At 42.6% G+C, this 21,418-nt stretch overlaps 1 protein-coding gene across 1 annotated transcript in view; it reads left to right on the top strand.

Annotated features, from left to right (window-relative positions):
* The first annotated feature begins 472 nt into the window (after positions 1-472).
* Positions 473-21,418, top strand: part of LOC146789841 (cyclin-dependent kinase-like 4) — a 516,383-nt gene continuing 495,437 nt past the window's right edge. The window contains exon 1 of the mRNA XM_085632203.1: positions 473-761. The gene's annotated coding sequence lies outside the window, so the exon portion shown is untranslated. The remainder of the gene's footprint in view (positions 762-21,418) is intronic.

Below are 21,418 nucleotides of genomic sequence, written 5' to 3'. Positions count from 1 at the left end.
ACGTGCATCCTTTGCAATCTGACAAACGGGATGCATTTCTAACCAGCAAAGACAAAATATTGTGGGCGACATTTAACTAAAAATACAAGCCAAACCTATGGGCTTTACCAGTGCGTATTTGCTGTTGCATTCTAGTAATTGCAGTTTAAGGGAATATGAAAGAAAAGGTCAAAGTACAAATAAAGCAATGAATGGCGTCTGTCGCAAACAGCAAAAATTCAACCACCGTTCAAAGAGGTGCCAAAATAACGCGACTTGATAAACTACTCGTAGCTGATATGAAACAACTAGAGATCTTTACGTTTTGAGCCGATTGAGAGGAACTGACAGTGTTGCAAGCACTCCTCTGCTGGTCAGGAGTTTACAGCGTACAGCGTGCCCTCCTCCCTCCCGCTGGCTCCATGCCCATGCTGGCCTGTGGCTATGGAAACCGGTTTGTTTGCTTGTCTTGCTGACTTTGGAAACAAAGTCCATTCTAAGCAACTAGTTGAGATGATGCTTGTGTCTCTGTCCGTCTCATGTCTCACTGGCCTTCTCACCCCACCTCCCCCAGTCTGGGCGTCCGGTTTCCTCAGCAACGCCGCCATCTTACTAGAACAGAAAAACCTATTTGTGTGGGAAGGTCAAACCTGTCACCTGCAGTGAGGTGGAAGAAACAGGGGTCCTTCGGAAGGGAGCTCTTTAGCAGCAATACTCCTGCAAGAGAGGCCGTGCGAGATCCTTTGTATAAAGGAGGCTCCAGTTGGGACGGTGGGAAGCAGGTGAGTGCTTTAAAAACATGCTAGTGCTGTGTCTTACAATACGGCGCCTCCGACAAAACACATGCTTATGAGTAAGTGATGTCAGTGCAGACGATACTCGCGGTCTATGTGTACAAACAACCCTGGAGCGTGAGGACCACGGCAGAGCTACTCCGGCCGCTCATGGACCACACCTGGACGTCGAATTAGGAGCGGGGCGGGGCGTGTTTTTTAAATTATTTATTTGGGGAGGTATTTATGTTTTCCTGCGTAAATATAATTTTATTAGCTTTCTCTCTCGGAAAACTTTTTAAATTATTATTTATTGAGGTATTTATGTCTTCCGGCGCAAATATCCGTTTCTTACGTTTCTCTCTCGGAAAATCGTTGACCGTGTATACAGAAGGCAATTGTGTTTCACTTTATTGAAGGGGAGTGTGCATTTTGATAATCTTTTTCATCTCCGACTCCGCGTAAAATGTTTTAAATTTCTCCCAGGCACGGTTCTAGGATTTTGCCCCCCCCCCCCCCCTTCAATTGCCTTACAAGCTAACACATTCAGGTCTGTTTACCTCTCTATAGTGGACTCTACCCCTGAAGCTGCTATGTGCAGACCCCTCCTGAGCTGCAGCCACCTACAAGCCCCTCTTAGCAGATCATAAAGGTCTAAATGTGAGAGCAGAAAGGGTTAAAACTGCAATGCAATGGGCGTCCCACGGTGCCTGTGAATGGGCAGCAGGACCGGAGGCCTGATTGCAGGACAACCCTGCAGAATGTGTCTCTTTGAAACTCCCAGTGCCGGCTCCACCGCTAAGGCGGAGGAGCGTCGCCCTCTGCTCTCCGAGCTGTGAATAAAAGGAAACAAAAAATGATAATAATGTAATGTTATTATCATTTTCTTTTTCCTTCTGCAATGGGTCCGTTGTTTCCTGGGGCAGGGTAGGCCCCGTGACCCAGGGCACTGCAGGGGAAGGAGAGGTGGCACGCCAAGTTTGCATGACATTTTGGCTGGCACGCTCAGGCCGCCCAAAACAGTCTTGACATGTTCTCCATTCAGGCTGCATTACAGCCTGGGTGTAGAACATGCCCCAGGCTCCCAAGCTTGGTCTGAGCCCGAATTACGGCGCTTGGACCAATCACAACGCTGAATTGCAGCATTGTGATTGGTCAGGGAGCTTGGGAGCCAGGTGCATTCTGCTGCTGACTTCCAGGCAGGAAGAAGACAAGAAGATGCGGAGGATCAGAGAAGAGTCGGCGGCAACACCGGCCGTAGTCAGGTAAGTGTTTTTCCTATTTTTTTTTTATCCTTTGCATTTCCCCGACCTAAATCCCCCCCGCCACCCTCCCCACAGCACACCTGAATCTGGTTGCAGCCACAACTGGGCCCATAGGAGGGGCCTGCTGGTCTCGCCTCACTGTACCATAGTTGTGAGGCACAGAGGAGGGGACCCCTCCCATGAACACAATTGGAAGGAGGCACCTTGCTCTCAAATTAGATGAGCAGAGGTCAGGAGAGGACCAGTATGCCATGGCCTGGCTGTAATGCACTAGTGTGGGGCTCTGGGCAGCTGCCCATACTGCCCATTCCTAGCGCCAGCTCTGATTTCTCACAGATTGTCAGTAGAATTGTAGGGTGGTTCATATAAAGAAGCTGCTCTCCATCTAACCTTAGGAACTACCCAGAGTTCCTTACTTCCTTTTTTCATAATTTATGCAACATTCTAAGCCTGAAAGGGCATTGTCTTGATTTATGATGAGTGCTCCCTTGTGTCTGGATGAACCTATAGCTTTCTGATGAGCTCTAATTAGAAGAAAACATAGTAGGGGTTGTTTGTATCCATTGCTGGTTGGCTTGGATGCTATTTTACATTATTAAGGACAGGACCATTTGGGATGAGGGGTGTTGATTGCTCTTGTTTAGAAAATAGATACGTTTTCAGATACGCATACCTTCCAAACCACTGCACTCTATGTCACTGCATTCTACACCACTTTACTCTATGGTTTTCTACTCTACCCCATTGCACTCTACCAAGCACCACTTGACTCTATGCCACTTCACTCTACTCTGAAACAATCAACTTTACACTACTGCCCTCTATGCCACTCTACTCCACTCTGCACCACACCACTCTACTCTAAACCACTGCACTCTACCCCACTGCACTCCACACTAATGCACTTTACGCCAATCCACTCTACACCACTGCACTCCACACTAATGCACTTTACGCCAATCCACTCTACACCACTGCACTCTACAACACTCTACTCTGCAACACTGAACTTTCTACCACTGCAATCTACACCACTCTACTATGCATTACTGCAATCTATGCCACTCTGCATCACTGCACTCTACACCACTGCACTGTGCAGCACTCCACGCTACTCAACTCTCTGCCATTGTAGCCAACACCACTCTGCACCACGCTATGCCACTCTACTCTACTCATCCACCACCATACTCCGCAACACTCTCCGCCAGTGCACTCTAAACCAGTACACTGTACTCTACGCAACTCCACTATATGCCACTCTACGCCACTCCACTCTATGCCTCTCCAATACATGACACTTTATGCCAGTCCACTCTACAACAATCTATTCCACTCTTCGCCCTTCCACTTTTCTCTATGCCAGTAACTTTTAGCCATGCTGAACAGCAGCCACACAGGTGTACAACATGGCTAAAACACATTGTCAAAGCCAATAGCTCCTACACTGGCGTTACCTATTGGCTTTGTCAGTGCTTATTATGATAAAGGGAAGGGGGTGCAAAGACCACCTCCTCCACACAATATTGTCCCAAGGGACCCAATCCCCCAGGGCCAAAAACTATTTGTAAAAAGGAGGGGGCACGTGGCATTGCTCCCTGAGCCAATAGTGGCCCTAGGGGCGGCAACACTCTATGCCACTGCACTTTATGCCACTCTAATCCAAACCACTGCACTCTACCCCAGTGCACTTTACACCAATGCACTCTCTGCCAATGCATTCCAGCAATCGCACTCTACGTCACTGCACTCCACTATGCACCACTGTACTCTACTCCAAGGCACTTTAAGCCAAAGCATTCTACACCACTGCACTTTACGACAATCTACTCTGCAACACTGCATTTTCTACCACTGAACTCTACACCACTCTACTCTGCACTACTGCACTCTATGCCAATTAACTCTACGCCATTCTGCTCTGCATCACTTCACTCTGCAGCACTCCATTCTATGCCACTCCACTCTTTGCCACTTTACTCTACTCTGCACTACTTTGCACCACTCTAGCCACTCTACTCTATGCCACTCTATTCTGCAACACTCTCCGCCAGTGCACTCTACACCAGTACACTGTACTCTACACCACTCCAATATATGCCACTCTACGCCACTCCACTCTATACCACTCCATTACATGACACTTTATGCCACTCCACTCTACGCCATCCCACTGTACAACACTCCATGCCACTCTCCTCTATACAAGTAACATTTAGCCATGCTGAACAGCAGCCACGCAGGTGTACAACAATGCTTGTTTACATTAAGGGGAGGGGGTACACAGCCCCCATCCATGAGACAATATGGGATCCTGGGAACCCCACCACATGGGGCCAAAAGATATTTGTAAAAGGGAAGGGCCACGTGGTCCAGCTCCCAGAGACAATAGTGGCCCTGTAGACTGCAGCCCCGAGGCCAAAACATATTTTAAGGGGAGGGGTAAATTTCTCCCTCCCTGAGCGGTATAAGTCCACAGGGACCACATTCTATTCAAAAAGGGAGAAGGCCCTTAATAGGTCCCAAACACCCCAAACCCCTAAAGGCTGCCCTTAATTAGAAAGGGAGGGGCTCTGTGCCCCCCCCCATGGCTCTTTCTTTTTAAAGCATCCCGCCAAGTGAGAGAAGACATGCTTTCCCTGCCAGTGTTTTGCAAGAAGGTAAGACATGTCTGCTCTCACCCAGTAAGAACTTTAGAAATTATTCCACCAGATGAAAGCAGACATATGTTTTCCTTCCCGCACTATTGCGGGTAGGCAAACTACTGTATCCCATGGGTGGGCACCTGGGACACAGTAAGGGAACCGGCCCTGGAAGATGGGGTACCCTGAGCCTATTAAGCACTTATTTTACATGACTGCCCTGCAGGGTGGGATCCCCAGGGATTTCTAGAGGCTCGGGGAGGGAGGCCACATGCCCCTCTCCCCACCTTCCCAAAAATCTTTGCAGCACCCCGGGCTCTGGCCCACATCAAGGTTTTTTTGAAATAGTATTGCACTTTTTTTCATTTTGACGCAGATTTGCGGATCCTCCTCTAATCTGCAGCAAATTCTTTTTATACCGCTTTTGGCCACAGGCATGGTCCCTATCTACCCTGCCCCTTAGATCTTTTTTTCACCTTTTTTCTATGACTCAGACTAAGTTCCAAATTCCAAATGGGCTGCTGCCATATCCTTGTTAATGTGGTAGCAGCCATTCAAATCTCAGCATGAGATCTGTTGGGTACGTGGAGCCTCCATAGGGGGAAACTTGGAAAGCTTTGAGCCTAAATTACTCAAACACTACTGAACGGATTTTCACCAAATCACAAAAAGCACTCTTTCTGGACCAGGATTTAGCTTTCTGCCAAATTAGGTGGAAAATCTTTCAGGCGTATGGCCAGTACCTGTGTCTGAAATTCCTATGGAAAAATGAATGGGGGAAACATGTTTTGGGACCCCTCTTTTTCTCGCCCCCACTTGACGGATCATCTTGAAACTTTCCATGTATAAACTAGTGAAAAAGTTGCACTTTTTTGGAATGTCTAGTGGAGATTCATCGAACGGCGCCAAAAATATTAGAAACACAATGGAAACAAGAGCCTAACTATACATCTCTCTCTCTCTCTCTCTCTCTCTCTATGTGTATATATATATGCGAAGTGTTTCCACTTGCAATAAAACAAAGATTACCCTCTAAAAACTGCTATGTTGTATATTGCTTGTTCCTCTTATGATTCACTCACAACAATAGAACATAATCACGATTGTATTAGTGAATGTGAGCATCGCATTAACAAGGCACACAAATTATTGTTTCTGTCATAAGGTGACTTGTAAATTAATTGAACTTCAACTCCCAGAAGTCAATGGGAGTGATGGTTTAACAGGAAATGACATATAACACCAGCTGATAGTAGTGTAACCTACCGTGAGAAAGGCCGTCATGGCCGAAACGCGTCGGTACGACAGACTGGGCTTTGTCTGAATAAAACTTTGAAAATTACTGGTTCCAGAGTGCGGCGTCTCTTGTTACAAAAAAAAAAAAAACATATATATATATATTGTACAACCCAATTCAAGCGATACTGAAGAGGCGCTGACACCGTGGGAAATCCATCAAGAAAAGTTTTTATTCTTCACACCAAAGCCAAACGCGTTTCGACGGACTTGCCGCCTTGGTCACTGAACACAGGTAAGACATTATTACAGTGCTTAAATACACCTTTGGCTAGTTAACTTTTGGCGGTTAATCATAAACATAGAAAGAGTCACTGCGAGTGTTACTTTAAATCACCAAATGTATGTACAGAGTAATACTGTTTGCGCAAGCATTTAATTTCATTGTCGAACATAAAATGTAAACATTTAAAATATGTGTTTTAGTATAGTTGCATTAACTCGCTAACCAATCAATTGAACCCAAGTGGGTAGTGGCTTCTTGTGACTACAAAATGAAACTTTATACCGCCTTAAGGAAAAACAAGCTAATATTCATCTAGGCTTGTGCCAAAAGTTTAGACCTGTGCTGTAGAAGAGTGAGCAAAAAACACAAAAGAAGTAGTCTTTCAAAATAAACAGGTGAACACACAGTATTGTATTATCTAAATGCTAAATAAACTGTGTTACATTAGTTTCACTTTTATTATTGCAGATGTACACTTAGAGCTTCGTCCGCATTGAGTCCATTTGGAATCCTGCTATTCAGTAGCACAATGTATCTAGATTCGAGTTTGCGCAGAGACAGTAATCTGTTTCCTCCCCGAATGTTTTTTGGAACACTATCTATCACAAAATATGTGAGATCCTCACTTCTACCACTATGTGTAGTGTTTATGTGACGTGCTACAGGGTAAGATGGATCATCAGTATTGATAGCACGTAGGTGTTGCAGGATTCGTACGTGTACTTGATGGATAGTACTACCTACGTATAATTTATTGCAGGTACACTTGAGAACATACACTGCAAATTCTGTTTTGCAGGTGAAATTGCTGCGGATTTCAAAAGGAGTGTGTTTAAAAGGTAAAATAAGGCTGCGGGTGTTGACCCCAAACTTGCACGCCTTACATTTCGCACATTTGTAAAATCCATTTCTTGCTTTGAGCCAATCTGTTTTGGTGTCTAGTCTAGGTGAATTACAAACTAGCTCCTGCCTCATTGATTTTGCTCGTCTAAATGTGATTTGTGGTGGTTTGCTGCATATTTCTCCTATTGTTGGATCACTTCTTACCGCTTGCCAATGTTTAGTGAGTATTCTGCGAATATTTGTGTGATAGATATTGTAACCAGTGATGAGTCTAGGTGGTGTGCTTGCTGGAGGGTCGCCTGGTGGAATGTAAATAGTTTTATCTCTTTTAAGTAGCTTTGATCTTTCCACTGTGGCACATTTGTTTTCTGCTTTATAGAGGATCTCTGGTTTGTACCCCCTGTTGTTAAGCCTGTCAAAGAGTTCTTCTTTAGCTTGGTTAAAACTGTTAGAAGAACTGCAGTTTCTTTTCATCCTCAGACACTCCCCATAGGGAATACTCTCAATCAATTTGCTGGGATGGAAACTGCTGGCATGTAGGATAGAATTCCCTGATGTGCTCTTTCTGTAAGATCGTGTTTCTATGTTGCCTTCTTGTATAAACAGTTCCAAATCTAAAAAATGAATTGACTCTTTGCTGGCAGTACTAGTGAATTTTAAATTTAACTGATTGTTGTTAAGATCTTCAGAAAACTTTAAGGCACTTTGTTCTGTGCCTTCCCACAGGATAAAGATGTCATCTATATACCTGGTGTACAATTTCACATTCTCCTGTATCTCTGATGGGTACTCGACCATGAGTACTCGCTCCTCCCACCAGCCCATATGCAAATTAGCATAGCTGGGGGCGAAGCAAGTACCCATGGCCGTACCTTGAATTTGTTGATAGTGTAGCCTGTCATACAAAAAAACATTGTTGTTTAAACACCACTTGGCCATGTCTAGTAGCATGGCTGTATGTTGGTACAACTCTAATGGCCTTTTGTTCAAGAAAAATTTCATAGCATTCAGACCATCATCATGCCTAATGCTTGTATACAGGCTCTGTACATCAAGTGTCAAGAAAATACAATTATCATTCCACTGTTGATTTTCTATTTTAGTCAAAAAGTCCCCAGTATCTCCAATGTAGGAAGGTAAACTACGAACAAAGGGTTGGAGAAAATAATCAATGTATCTGCTGGTATTCTCGAAGAGACCCCCTATAGCTGAAATAATAGGTCTTCCCGGGGGACACATAGGGTTTTTATGAATCTTAGGAATAAGATACAATTCTGGGGTTACTGGGTAATCATTTTTAAGAAAATCCATCTCTTCTTTAGATAACAGTCCCATTCCCTTCCATTCGTACAGGGCTCTGTGAAAACGTTCTTTCACCCCTGTGGAGTATGTGGAGCTGATGCGGCTGTAGCAATCTGCATCCTGTAATTGTGACATTGCCTCTTTATGGTACATATCTGTGGGCCATAGGACAATGTTGCCGCCCTTATCAGACCACCTGACCATTATATCTTTTCTCGATTTAATTTTTCGGATTAGTGCGTTGTACTCAAAAGATCTATTGTTGTAATTCGTAGTAAAATTCTTATTACTAATTAAAGCTAATTCTTTAAGATCTTTGATGACATTGTCCGAAAATATGTCAATGCCATCCCTGGGCATAACTGGAGAAAAGATGGATTTAGGTCTGAAGGGACTTTGCATCCGTTTGAAAATGTTAACATCTGAGCTGATTGCCGCATCACCCGGAGATATCTGGCTCATTTCTTGTTGTAATTCTTGTAGATTCTGTAAAAGTGGCATATCTGCTACTTGTAGATCGCTGGCAGTGGCACTCAGATTGTCTGTTGTTGTCGTGATATTTGACTTTTTGTTGACATTGTAAAAATATTTACATAGTTTCAATTTACGAATATATTGGAACAAGTCTATTCTGGTTTGAGTATAGTCGAAATTGGTAACTGAACAAAAGGAAAGTCCCAATGATAAAATATTTTTCTCTTTGTCTGATAGTTCCATCTGAGACAGATTGATTACTGTGTTGTCCACATTTTCTGCAGATTTTAGTTTCGTTTGTTCTTTCTGTATGGTTGCTTGCCTGCCTTTTGCTGCACGTTTCCCCCATCTCCTGTTTTTCCTGCTCCTTCTTTTTGTTGTTGTTGAGCTGTTTTTTGTACTGGTTTCGACGTTCTGGGTCTCAAACTCATGACCCTTTCTAGTCGTAAAAAACCAAATTCTTGGATAGGTGTGGGCGCACTGCAGCTCGGTTCTTGCGGTGTTGCTCCCTCGGGGTCCGATTCTAGTTCGGAGCTCAATTCCGACTCGCTTGGATCGCTCATTCTCGGTATTTGCCCCGCCGATGATGACAATTGCTGTCTCCTAATATTGTCAAACTTCTTAGAAAACGTGTAAATACGTCCTTGCAAGTAATCATTTCTGTCCCTTTGAAATTTCAACGCTTTTCTTTGTTTAATAATTTGTTCATGTTTTGAGACTTTGTTTTCTATATCCGTTAAATATTTTGAAACTTCATCCTGGTTAGTCAATTCCTCTAGTTGTTTCATGATCAAAGTGATTTTCTCCAAGATCTTAATCCTGTCGCTTGCTGCAAACTTGATTAAAATTTGCAGCATGTTTTTCGATGATTGCGCGCTGTTCTCCGCCCACATTTGCAGCATCGCTGGGTCTGGATTCTCATATGTTGGCGCAATTAAAATCCTCAAGCCTCGAGGAACATGGCCGACATCTAAGTACCTCTGCAAGGATTTACATTCCCACCATTTCGACACTTCCAACTTGCGTAGTTTTTCCAATTCATATGTTAATTTTTTGACTTCACTGACTGGCTGTGTTGCTCGTGTTCCGCTACTGTCAGTAACTGCCGCCCCGCCTGTATCTGCATCACTGAAAATATTAAGGGCTTCCTCTTCGCGTTTCTTAACCCACTCTTCTGCCATGGCTCTGAAGAAAATGTATACTTCTTGATGCCCACTGTTCGCTACTCAGTTGCGAACTACCTTTCCCACAAGCCACTAGTGATGGGATTTGCGTCACGGAAACACCAAACACTCAGACAGGCTCACCTGAGATCCTGGATTGCCCTCCGGCGACCCCCGAGCTCGGCTTGCCTGAATTCGTGAATGAAATCCGACAGACTGGGCTTTGTCTGAATAAAACTTTGAAAATTACTGGTTCCAGAGTGCGGCGTCTCTTGTTACAAAAAAAAAACAAACATATATATATATATTGTACAACCCAATTCAAGCGATACTGAAGAGGCGCTGACACCGTGGGAAATCCATCAAGAAAAGTTTTTATTCTTCACACCAAAGCCAAACGCGTTTCGACGGACTTGCCGCCTTGGTCACTGAACACAGGTAAGACATTATTACAGTGCTTAAATACACCTTTGGCTAGTTAACTTTTGGCGGTTAATCATAAACATAGAAAGAGTCACTGCGAGTGTTACTTTAAATCACCAAATGTATGTACAGAGTAATACTGTTTGCGCAAGCATTTAATTTCATTGTCGAACATAAAATGTAAACATTTAAAATATGTGTTTTAGTATAGTTGCATTAACTCGCTAACCAATCAATTGAACCCAAGTGGGTAGTGGCTTCTTGTGACTACAAAATGAAACTTTATACCGCCTTAAGGAAAAACAAGCTAATATTCATCTAGGCTTGTGCCAAAAGTTTAGACCTGTGCTGTAGAAGAGTGAGCAAAAAACACAAAAGAAGTAGTCTTTCAAAATAAACAGGTGAACACACAGTATTGTATTATCTAAATGCTAAATAAACTGTGTTACATTAGTTTCACTTTTATTATTGCAGATGTACACTTAGAGCTTCGTCCGCATTGAGTCCATTTGGAATCCTGCTATTCAGTAGCACAATGTATCTAGATTCGAGTTTGCGCAGAGACAGTAATCTGTTTCCTCCCCGAATGTTTTTTGGAACACTATCTATCACAAAATATGTGAGATCCTCACTTCTACCACTATGTGTAGTGTTTATGTGACGTGCTACAGGGTAAGATGGATCATCATTATTGATAGCACGTAGGTGTTGCAGGATTCGTACGTGTACTTGATGGATAGTACTACCTACGTATAATTTATTGCAGGTACACTTGAGAACATACACTGCAAATTCTGTTTTGCAGGTGAAATTGCTGCGGATTTCAAAAGGAGTGTGTTTAAAAGGTAAAATAAGGCTGCGGGTGTTGACCCCAAACTTGCACGCCTTACATTTCGCACATTTGTAAAATCCATTTCTTGCTTTGAGCCAATCTGTTTTGGTGTCTAGTCTAGGTGAATTACAAACTAGCTCCTGCCTCATTGATTTTGCTCGTCTAAATGTGATTTGTGGTGGTTTGCTGCATATTTCTCCTATTGTTGGATCACTTCTTACCGCTTGCCAATGTTTAGTGAGTATTCTGCGAATATTTGTGTGATAGATATTGTAACCAGTGATGAGTCTAGGTGGTGTGCTTGCTGGAGGGTCGCCTGGTGGAATGTAAATAGTTTTATCTCTTTTAAGTAGCTTTGATCTTTCCACTGTGGCACATTTGTTTTCTGCTTTATAGAGGATCTCTGGTTTGTACCCCCTGTTGTTAAGCCTGTCAAAGAGTTCTTCTTTAGCTTGGTTAAAACTGTTAGAAGAACTGCAGTTTCTTTTCATCCTCAGACACTCCCCATAGGGAATACTCTCAATCAATTTGCTGGGATGGAAACTGCTGGCATGTAGGATAGAATTCCCTGATGTGCTCTTTCTGTAAGATCGTGTTTCTATGTTGCCTTCTTGTATAAACAGTTCCAAATCTAAAAAATGAATTGACTCTTTGCTGGCAGTACTAGTGAATTTTAAATTTAACTGATTGTTGTTAAGATCTTCAGAAAACTTTAAGGCACTTTGTTCTGTGCCTTCCCACAGGATAAAGATGTCATCTATATACCTGGTGTACAATTTCACATTCTCCTGTATCTCTGATGGGTACTCGACCATGAGTACTCGCTCCTCCCACCAGCCCATATGCAAATTAGCATAGCTGGGGGCGAAGCAAGTACCCATGGCCGTACCTTGAATTTGTTGATAGTGTAGCCTGTCATACAAAAAAACATTGTTGTTTAAACACCACTTGGCCATGTCTAGTAGCATGGCTGTATGTTGGTACAACTCTAATGGCCTTTTGTTCAAGAAAAATTTCATAGCATTCAGACCATCATCATGCCTAATGCTTGTATACAGGCTCTGTACATCAAGTGTCAAGAAAATACAATTATCATTCCACTGTTGATTTTCTATTTTAGTCAAAAAGTCCCCAGTATCTCCAATGTAGGAAGGTAAACTACGAACAAATATATATATATATTACCTACTGGCGGTCGCCAGTAGGTAGTTATAGTTAGGACCGTGTTTCCATAGGAAATCCGCAACATTCTATTTTGAATAACTTTGGCGCAGATTGACGAATCCTGGCGAAATTTTCAAAATAGGTGGGGCGCTCCGCTCCTACCCTGAAAGTCTCGGGGGGATTCGTCAAGCGGGGGCTGAGAAAAAGGGGGGGTCCCAAAACGTGTTTTCCCCATGCATTTTTCCATAGGACCTTTAGTCCAAGCTACAGCCGAGCGGCTGAACAGAATTACTTGAAATTTGGCAGAGAGGTAGTCCTCAGGTCAGGGATGTGCCTTTTGTAGGTCTGGTGTAAATGTGTTCAGTATTTGCTGAGAAAATAGCATTTAAATCAATATATATATCTATAAGCGCGCTCCGAGCGCGTACGGTAAGCTTACCGTACGCGCACGCTGCCGTGCGCGAGCTTAATTCTGATTGGTGGTTACATGACTGTAAACATTCGAATCGGTCGAAATCAGGAAGTGTCGGCCGCCATTTTGTGTGTCTCACACTGATAAACAAAGGAGGAGAACGTGGAAAGGGGGCAACGAAGAGAGTTGCAGACCCCCTAGCGTTTGTCAGGGGGTCCAAGAAGTTCATAAAAGTATGAAAAATACATTTAAAATTTAAACAAAAAAATCGCGGGGTGCGCGTACGGTAAGCTTACCGTACGCGTACGGTAGAAAAAAACCCAATAAAAAAAATAGAAGTAAAAAACAAATTTAAGTGTTAAGATATTAGGGGGCTCTAAAAAGAGCCGTTGTGTTTATGAAGTGTTTTTCGGTACCTACAAGTAAGTACCGATGCAGAGTTTAAAGTTCAAGAGGAAGACTCTGTTGCCTTCATCAGTGAAATGTACACCGTCTCCTCTATAAATGCCTTGCATGTTGTAACGCAAGTTGTTGTGGTATAGAGAACCCATACCATAGTCTCTGAGGAAAGCAGAAATAGATTTGTTGACGTGCTTTCTTGCTTTGTCAATCTGCGGACAAAATTGGTTGGACCAGTTCCACTTTTGCCTTTGGCATATGTTAGAATATACAAAGGCAGATTGAGGAAAAAGCGACATCAATTGCACAAAGGTGTCCTTAATAAGCATTTCCAGACCTACCCCAGTTAAAGTGCCTAGGTCATTTCCACCACCGTGCACAATAATAAGGTTAGGCTGTGGGAGATGTAGAAAGGTTTTCACCAAAGGCATTAATTGGTGCCACTTTAACCCTCTCTGACCAATCCATTTAATGTCTACATTTGGCAAAGCAAGGTCTCTCACCATACCTCTTTTTTCTGCATACTTTTCACTCCAGAAGACATAGCTGTGACCTACAATCCACACTGTGAACATCTTTCAAGGAGATCTGGTTGTACTCAGGAGGTGTCTTTCAGTAGAATGGCAATATGAAATGAAAGACAGTTGGAAAATGGAGGCATAGATATTTTTTTCATAAAAAGAACTCATTGGCTGTTTCAGAACATTCAACACTAAAAACTAGGCTGTATGTTTCGATTTTTACAAGCCTGTTTTGTATTGGTTCAGAAAATTGTGTTCCCACAGAAGATTCATTTGGATTTGCTGTTAGGTTTGACAGGTGAAGCACTCTTGCTGTTTGGAATAGAAACATTGTGTGCTGAACTTCTGACCTCTCTGCTCACACCAGTGTTCCATGAGCTGTTGCTATGGTAGCAGGCAGAAGGCAAGTTGGGGGAAGGGTTCATTTGGAAAGGGGTTGCAGTTTTCCACCAATAGAAATGTGTGATTTCATTTGAAAAAATGTTGGAAGCGCTGAGATTTGTAATTAACCCCTTCCATGCTGCGCAAATTCCGCCGCTGTGCTGACGGTTTCTTGCGCGGGCGTGGTCATGACGGAACGGTTCCGTCATGAGCACAGCTCAACCGTGGCTCATGACGGAACCGTTCCGTCATGAGCACCGAAGGGGTTAACATGTATATGTGTGAAAAAAGTAAGGGAAACATTGGCATTTACTGGTTCTGGTGGGAGGAGAGAGGTGTACAGCTCTGAGATTCTGACTCTGATAATCTGCTTTTTGAGTGCCACATTTCTTTCTCAACTAACTAATTTTAAAGGTGAGATATGAGTTTGAGAGGGGATGTATGTGGTGAATTTTGATATAAAAATTTGAATTGTGATTCTTCTTTAAAAGTTGTGTTTTACATTTTGTGGTTTGGGAGATATTTAACTGTCTTGAACTTGTAAAATATTATGGAGTATGTTTTCACCATAAGTTAAGGTGTACTGGTATCACTGAGGAATAATGTTTTGTGCCTAGAATCAAACCATGAGTCTGTGTACACACAGGAATTGTTGTCAGAGGTTTTAATTGTGTTGGTCCGGTTCTGTAAGAATGGCATTTGTAGGAAAGGGGCAGCTTTTTTTTTATAAATATGATGGTTTTATTAATAAATAAGTTATTTTGTTGGTCAGGTAAGTGTGTAATTTCTGTATTTATCACACATTTAGTTTCATGCTCCCTCTTTTTCACTTCTCCTCTATCTGCTTTTCTCTTTTCCGTTGTACTCCCTCAAGGACCTTGTAGGGTAAAAAAAATGTTTTTTTTAAATTTAAAAAAAAAAAATGCGCGTACCGTACGCGCACGGTAAAAAATTAAAAAAAAAAATTATTAAAAAAATAAGTTGTGAGGTAAGGTTGGCTCTTAAAAGAGCCGTTGTGTTAATACAGGGACAGAGGAAAGAAAGAATGGGAATATTAATAAGTACTACAGATGTGCTGGTCTATCCTATTGTTTATTAGGGAAACACTGCTCTCCCCATGAACAATTAGACCATAACATCTGGTGCACCTCATTTGTACCCTCAGAAATCGATGGTTCATTTCCAGAGGAGCAGAAGAGGGTGATGCTCCCACCGCAGAGGAAGGGCTCAGCTGAGCTGCCGAAGATGTACTCGGCTGAGCTTCTGCGGGTGTGCTCGGATGACTTTCTGAAGGATTTGCTTCAGAATATCGAGCAAAAGTCCTGGGATGTTTATCCCTAATGTGTCTCACCATAGTGTGGTTACCAAAGGAATACTTCTTCCTTGGGTTACCTCTAGATAAGACACGCTCACAAAGTGAGCAGGTGACTAATGGAGCATCTACCTTTTTCTGCCCCTCTGGAAAAGTAAAATACTCCCAAACAAAAGAATTCTTTTGTTTCCTCCTTCTCTGCCTGATGATGCTGCTGCCCTGCTCACTCCCAGAAGAGGTCTGCTGCTCTGCCATTGTATCCCAAAGACAATTCAGCTCTTTCTCCTAAGAATTCACAAGCAGTAATGAGGGGAATGGGTGTGGTGTAGGAAGATTCTGGAACTGAAAGTAGTTTAAACCAATCAAAAGTGTTGTTTCTTGATCACATGACCAACCGTACGCGCACGGTAAGCTTACCGAGCGCGTACGGTAAAAGTACGCATGCGCGTACGAAAGACACACGCACGCGCGCATGCGCATTACAGGCATGCTCGTACACTTCCGCGTAACGTGCGTGCGCGTGTAAAGCATGCGCTTACGCGTAGAAAGTACGGATGCATACGCAAATTGCATAAGCATACGCAAACAGAGTAGAAATATTACGTACGCTCACCGTACATAAAGCGAACCGTGCGCTTACGGTAAGCTTACCGTACGCGCACGGTAAAAAAAAATAAAAAAAAAAAAAAGGTTTGCTGAAGATATTAACTGTGTTATACAACTATATCTAACCAATTATTTAAAAAAGGTGAATCTTTAAAAATTGAAGAATGAATTAAAACCATGAATATATACATAGGTAGAATAATGTTTAAAGGAAAAAATAAAAAGGAAAAAAATGATGTAAAAAAGAAAAAAAACCAATAAAAAATCAAAGGTTTCACACACATTATTGTTAGGAAAAAAAAATGTAAAAAACCATGCAAAAATAAAAATAAAATATAGCTTTCACACGCGTTATATATAAAAAATAGCTTTTAAAAAACCTTGCAAATTCACTGAAAAAACCATAGGTTTCACACACGTTATAGTTAGGAATTAGCATTTAAAAAACCTTGCAAATTCAATGAAAAAACCATAGGTTTCACAAATGTTATAGTTAGCTGGACATTTCGCTCGTAAAAAACCAATGAAATTCCCCGTTATAGTTAGTTCAGCTAACTATAACTCGCGCACCCGCAATCCACTGCTGATGACGTCACATATTACATCACTCATGACATGGTCAGTGACATCACTCATGACATCACTGATGACATCTCAAATGACATCACTGATGACATCACTGATGACATCATCCTTGTGATAGAGTGGCAGACCTCCTCTCACCCTAATATAACCTTTGATACACACATTCAAAAATAGAGACTAAAATTTTCTAAACAACAGACATACCAATACCAGTTACAACAACCTCTTCAGTAATTCTAAGATCCACATATACATCCTCTCATTCACCAACAGTCCTATACAGTCACTCATACATGTACTCACTCATCATATGTACTCATACACCTATACATCCTGTTACACAATGCCACTCATCCATAGAGTTACTCGCACACACAGTCACTCATGCTAATAAAGAATCAAACATACATTTATTTGCATATACAGTTATACACACACCACCACACTTACTTCTACGGAAACTTACACATACTTAGTCTTTTAAACAATCACTTATAGAAACACATACTTATTCATACAGGAACTCTTTCAATCTCTCACTCTCACATATACTCACTTATATACACCAATAGTCACATATACTAGTTTAAAACATATGTAGTTACTCATAAAGACACTATTGAGACAGTCATTCACTCACTAACACACCCATACACACACTCATCCACCCATACAGTCCTGCACACATGCTGTCTTCAACACATACAAACAGTGAGTCACTCATTCATGCAACTATGCACTACGTAATACCCCCCACCGAACCATGCAGACACTCAAACTGATACTCAAAAAACAAATTAATAACCTATATAGACACCCATGTAGCTACTCACCAACCCATGCAGCCACTTATACACAAAGTGAGAGACTGATACAGATATTTACATATTTAAACATTACTCACTAAGCCATGTATTTACTATAATATACTTAATCAGTCAGTTACACAATCAATATTTCCAAAACAAATCATCCATTTAGACACTTATATACCCATTTATTCTTCCATCGACCTTGAGATATACATATATAAAACATATTTAATTTTCAGAAAAACACACATTCACTGGATGATGTCATCAGTGATGTCATCAGTGATGTCATTTGAGATGTCATCAGTGATGTCATGAGTGATGTCACTGACCATGTCATGAGTGATGTAATATGTGACGTCATCAGCAGTGGATTGCGGGTGCGCGAGTTATAGTTAGCTGAACTAACTATAACGGGGGAATTTCATTGGTTTTTTACGAGCGAAATGTCCAGCTAACTATAACATTTGTGAAACCTATGGTTTTTTCATTGAATTTGCAAGGTTTTTTAAATGCTAATTCCTAACTATAACGTGTGTGAAACCTATGGTTTTTTCAGTGAATATATATATATATATATTTATTTATATGTATACGCACACATATATATGATTATCTCAAATATGCTTATCTTGGGTGATACAGGCATGTGTGGTAAAAGCACAAAGGGTTCTGCGTGGTATAGGCACGCCTGGTAAAGGATGTGTTGTAATGGCTGTTTATTATTGCTTTAGGATTGCATTTTTGGCACAGATTTACAGCGTTTACCTTATTATGTAGTTATAGTCACAAGACTATAAGTTCAAAATAATGTTTAGGAGGGATTTATTGTGCCAATAAATGCATACCTTGTTAATGGCTCTTGTTTTTATTTTGTTTTAAATGGAGAGCTTTATTTCATAATTGTTATCTCGAGTATGACAGTGGTGTAGTAAGTGCTTTGTTAGTTGATTTGTATTGCTTATTCATGTTCGTTAGCCGAAATATATACTCTGGATAGTTCCCAAGTTTAAGCGAAGAGCAGCTCCTAAATCTGCTCACCTCAAATGTCTGTTTCTCTAGCATAGCAAAGATTTTATGCATAGGATTAACACAGTGCCATGCACGCTGAGCTAGAGAGGGGCAAAGCCTTTTGTCATTTTTACAGCAGCCTTTATGCAAAGGATTAGCAAGTGCCATCTTCACCAAGCTGAAAAATGACAAAAGCCGTTTACCTCTCAAGGCACAGTATTACAGCTTTGGACTGGTAAAGTTAATTGGCCATCTGGAGGTAGTTTTAACTATCACCACATATTACACTTACATGCACTCTGTCCCTCACTGACCCCACTCCATCGCTCATCAAAACGCCTCTGCTCCTCCCTAATTGGAGTGTTGTAGCCCCTACCGTGGACTTTACAGTCCAGGTGTGAGGAGGGAACCCTATGATGAAGCATGTCACCCTCTGGAGAGTGAGGGGTCTCGTCCTAAAAAAGGATTTCTTTTTTTTGTTGTCAAAATTCTTTTTATTCAGCATTTAAATCAAATACATCAGAGTGCACAGCAGGGTGCTCAGGACCTTAGACCTGTCAAGTCGCCAATTTGAGTCGATTTTCACATTTTGAGCGGTCCCGTCACCCCCCATGCTCCAGAGAATGCCGCTTTTAGTACAGCAAACAATAAAAAAAGAAAAATAACCCCATAAACTATAACAAGAAACATACCCCACCTAACCCTCCCTCCTCCCCTTTCCCGGTGTTGGTGGTGTCTTTAAAGTTATTAGTCGTGTCTCTAAATAAGTCCCAGTAGTAAGGCGGTAAAAAAAACTCAGCGACTGATCCTCGTTGGGGCACTACGACTCCCCCCAGCGCTCCACGGAGGCCCCCCCGGCTCCGTTTTAGAACTGGAAGAAATGCATGGCTCATAGTGAAGGGGGACACCCCGCCCAGGGCAGGCCACGGGACAAAAAGGTAACCAGGGGGCCCCACTTATACTCAATTCTTGTACTCATCTCTGAAGATGTCAGTCAGCCTTTCCATGGTGAGAATTCTCCATAGGCGAGCATGCCACAGTAATATCTCTGGTGTATCTTTTTTCTTCCACGCTGCAGCTAATGTGAACTTTGCAACCCCCAGGCAAGCCCACATTATTGCCTTGTCAGCTTTAGTCTGGTGCTCAAGATCAGGGTCCCTAATGCCCAGCAGCACTCCCTCTATGGTCGTCGGGATAGGGTGCCCCAGCATGTCTTTAATGTGTGACAGTATCTCGTCGCAAAAGGCCTGAATACCTGTGCAGTCCCACCAAATGTGTCGAAAGTCTCCTTGGAGGCCACAGCCCCGCCACCAAAGATCTGAGGAATCGGGAAAGATCCGTTTGAGTTTAGTAGGATAGAGGTACCATTCTAGTAGTGTCTTATAGTGTGCCTCCCTCAAAGCCACTGAGTGATTGTGCCTGGTGAGGTCGCCCCATACGTGTTTCCATTCGCCCTCTGTGATGTCTCTTCCTAGAAAGACATGTATCGTGACCGCGGTGCATGTATTGTATCTAATAGCATGGCATAAAGAGAGGAGATTACTCCCCTCATGGTGCCCGCCCTCCGTACCATTTTCTCTAATTGGTGTATGTTCTCTGGTGGCGGCATCTCTTATGTGTGGAAGGGAATCCCCGTGTTTAAGCTGGAGATAATGATAGTGTTCACTTTGTGGGATCTGGAAGTCCCTTTTGCAGCTTTCGAATGTCAGCACATCAGAATTGCGGAACAGGTCTGAAATCTTCAGACACCCCCTTCTCGCCAACAGTCAAAGGGACCTTCACTCAGCGCTAGTGGGAAGGCAGGATTAAAATGAATCGGGTGTATGGGGAGGGAAAGGAGGTCCAGCCCTCCGTTTTCGTGATCTCGTCCCAGACTCTAAGTGTGGTGCGTGTGGGGGTGCTAAGATATGCATTTGCTGGCCTATCTGTTTTCTGTTTCCACAGGACGTCCCAGACTGTTCTACCCACTATCGCCCTGTCCAAATGGAGCCAGTGCTTGTCGGATTCCCTCAGGTACCATTCCATGATCACCCGTAGCTGCGCCACTTGGTAATAGAGTGCAAAGTCAGGTAATGCCACTACCCCTCATTCCTTTGGGCGGCGTAGTACATGAAAGGGGAGCCGTGCCCTCCCTCCCTGCCAGATGAATTTAGTAATGATCGAGTGTAACCGTGGCAGAAGGTCACGATCTAGGTCGATTAGAAGCGCCTGGAATAAATATAAAAGTTTTGGTAGCACAGTCATTTTGACTGCGTTTATCTGTCCCAGCCAAGAGATATACAGAGGTCCCCATCGCTTAAGATCTTGTTGAAGTTGTTAGCAGGGTAATTGGCCTTGTATATATCTTCAATTTTGGGGGTGAGTTGGATGCCTAGATATAGGAGGGAACGTTTAGCCCATTTGAAGGAGGTCTGGCTTCGTAGTCTTGTTGCTTCGCCCTCACGGAGAGTGTGATTTAGTATGGAGGATTTAGATAGGTTAACTTCAAACACCGCTTCTGCTTCAAATTTCCCCAGTTCCACCTGCATAGCCTGAAGTGAGGAGCTTGTTTCCGTGAGTGTAAGCAAAATGTCATCTGCAAAAAATGATGCTTTATGTTCCGTACCCCCAAACTTTATTCCCCTAATCTCCTCGTTAGCTCGTAGTTTCACTGCCAGGGGTTCAATGCTGAGAGAAAACAAGAGAGGGGAAAGCGGGCACCCCTGTGGCGTGCCTCTGCTTAGGGCAAAGGGAAGTGATGAGTACCCATTGACTTGAACACAGGAGCGAGGGCAATGATAATTGGCCCTGACCATATTGAAAGACCCTTCTCCAAAGCCAACTACTAAATGGTAAGGAAGAGAAACGACCAATTCACCCTGTCGAAGGCTTTTTCATCGTCCAACCCCACCAGGATAGCCGGGAGTTTGAATTTGGAAACCTGCTCAATTAAATGTAGAGTTCTCCGAATATTGTTGTGTGTCTGCCGCCCCTTTGTAAAGACCGATTGATCAGGGT

Source organism: Triturus cristatus, chromosome 10 (genome assembly GCF_964204655.1).
Source record: "Triturus cristatus chromosome 10, aTriCri1.1, whole genome shotgun sequence".
NCBI classification, from domain to species: domain Eukaryota; kingdom Metazoa; phylum Chordata; class Amphibia; order Caudata; family Salamandridae; genus Triturus; species Triturus cristatus.
The sequence above is the reverse complement of the archived record's forward strand: the minus strand, read 5'-3'. Positions and strand labels throughout refer to the sequence as shown.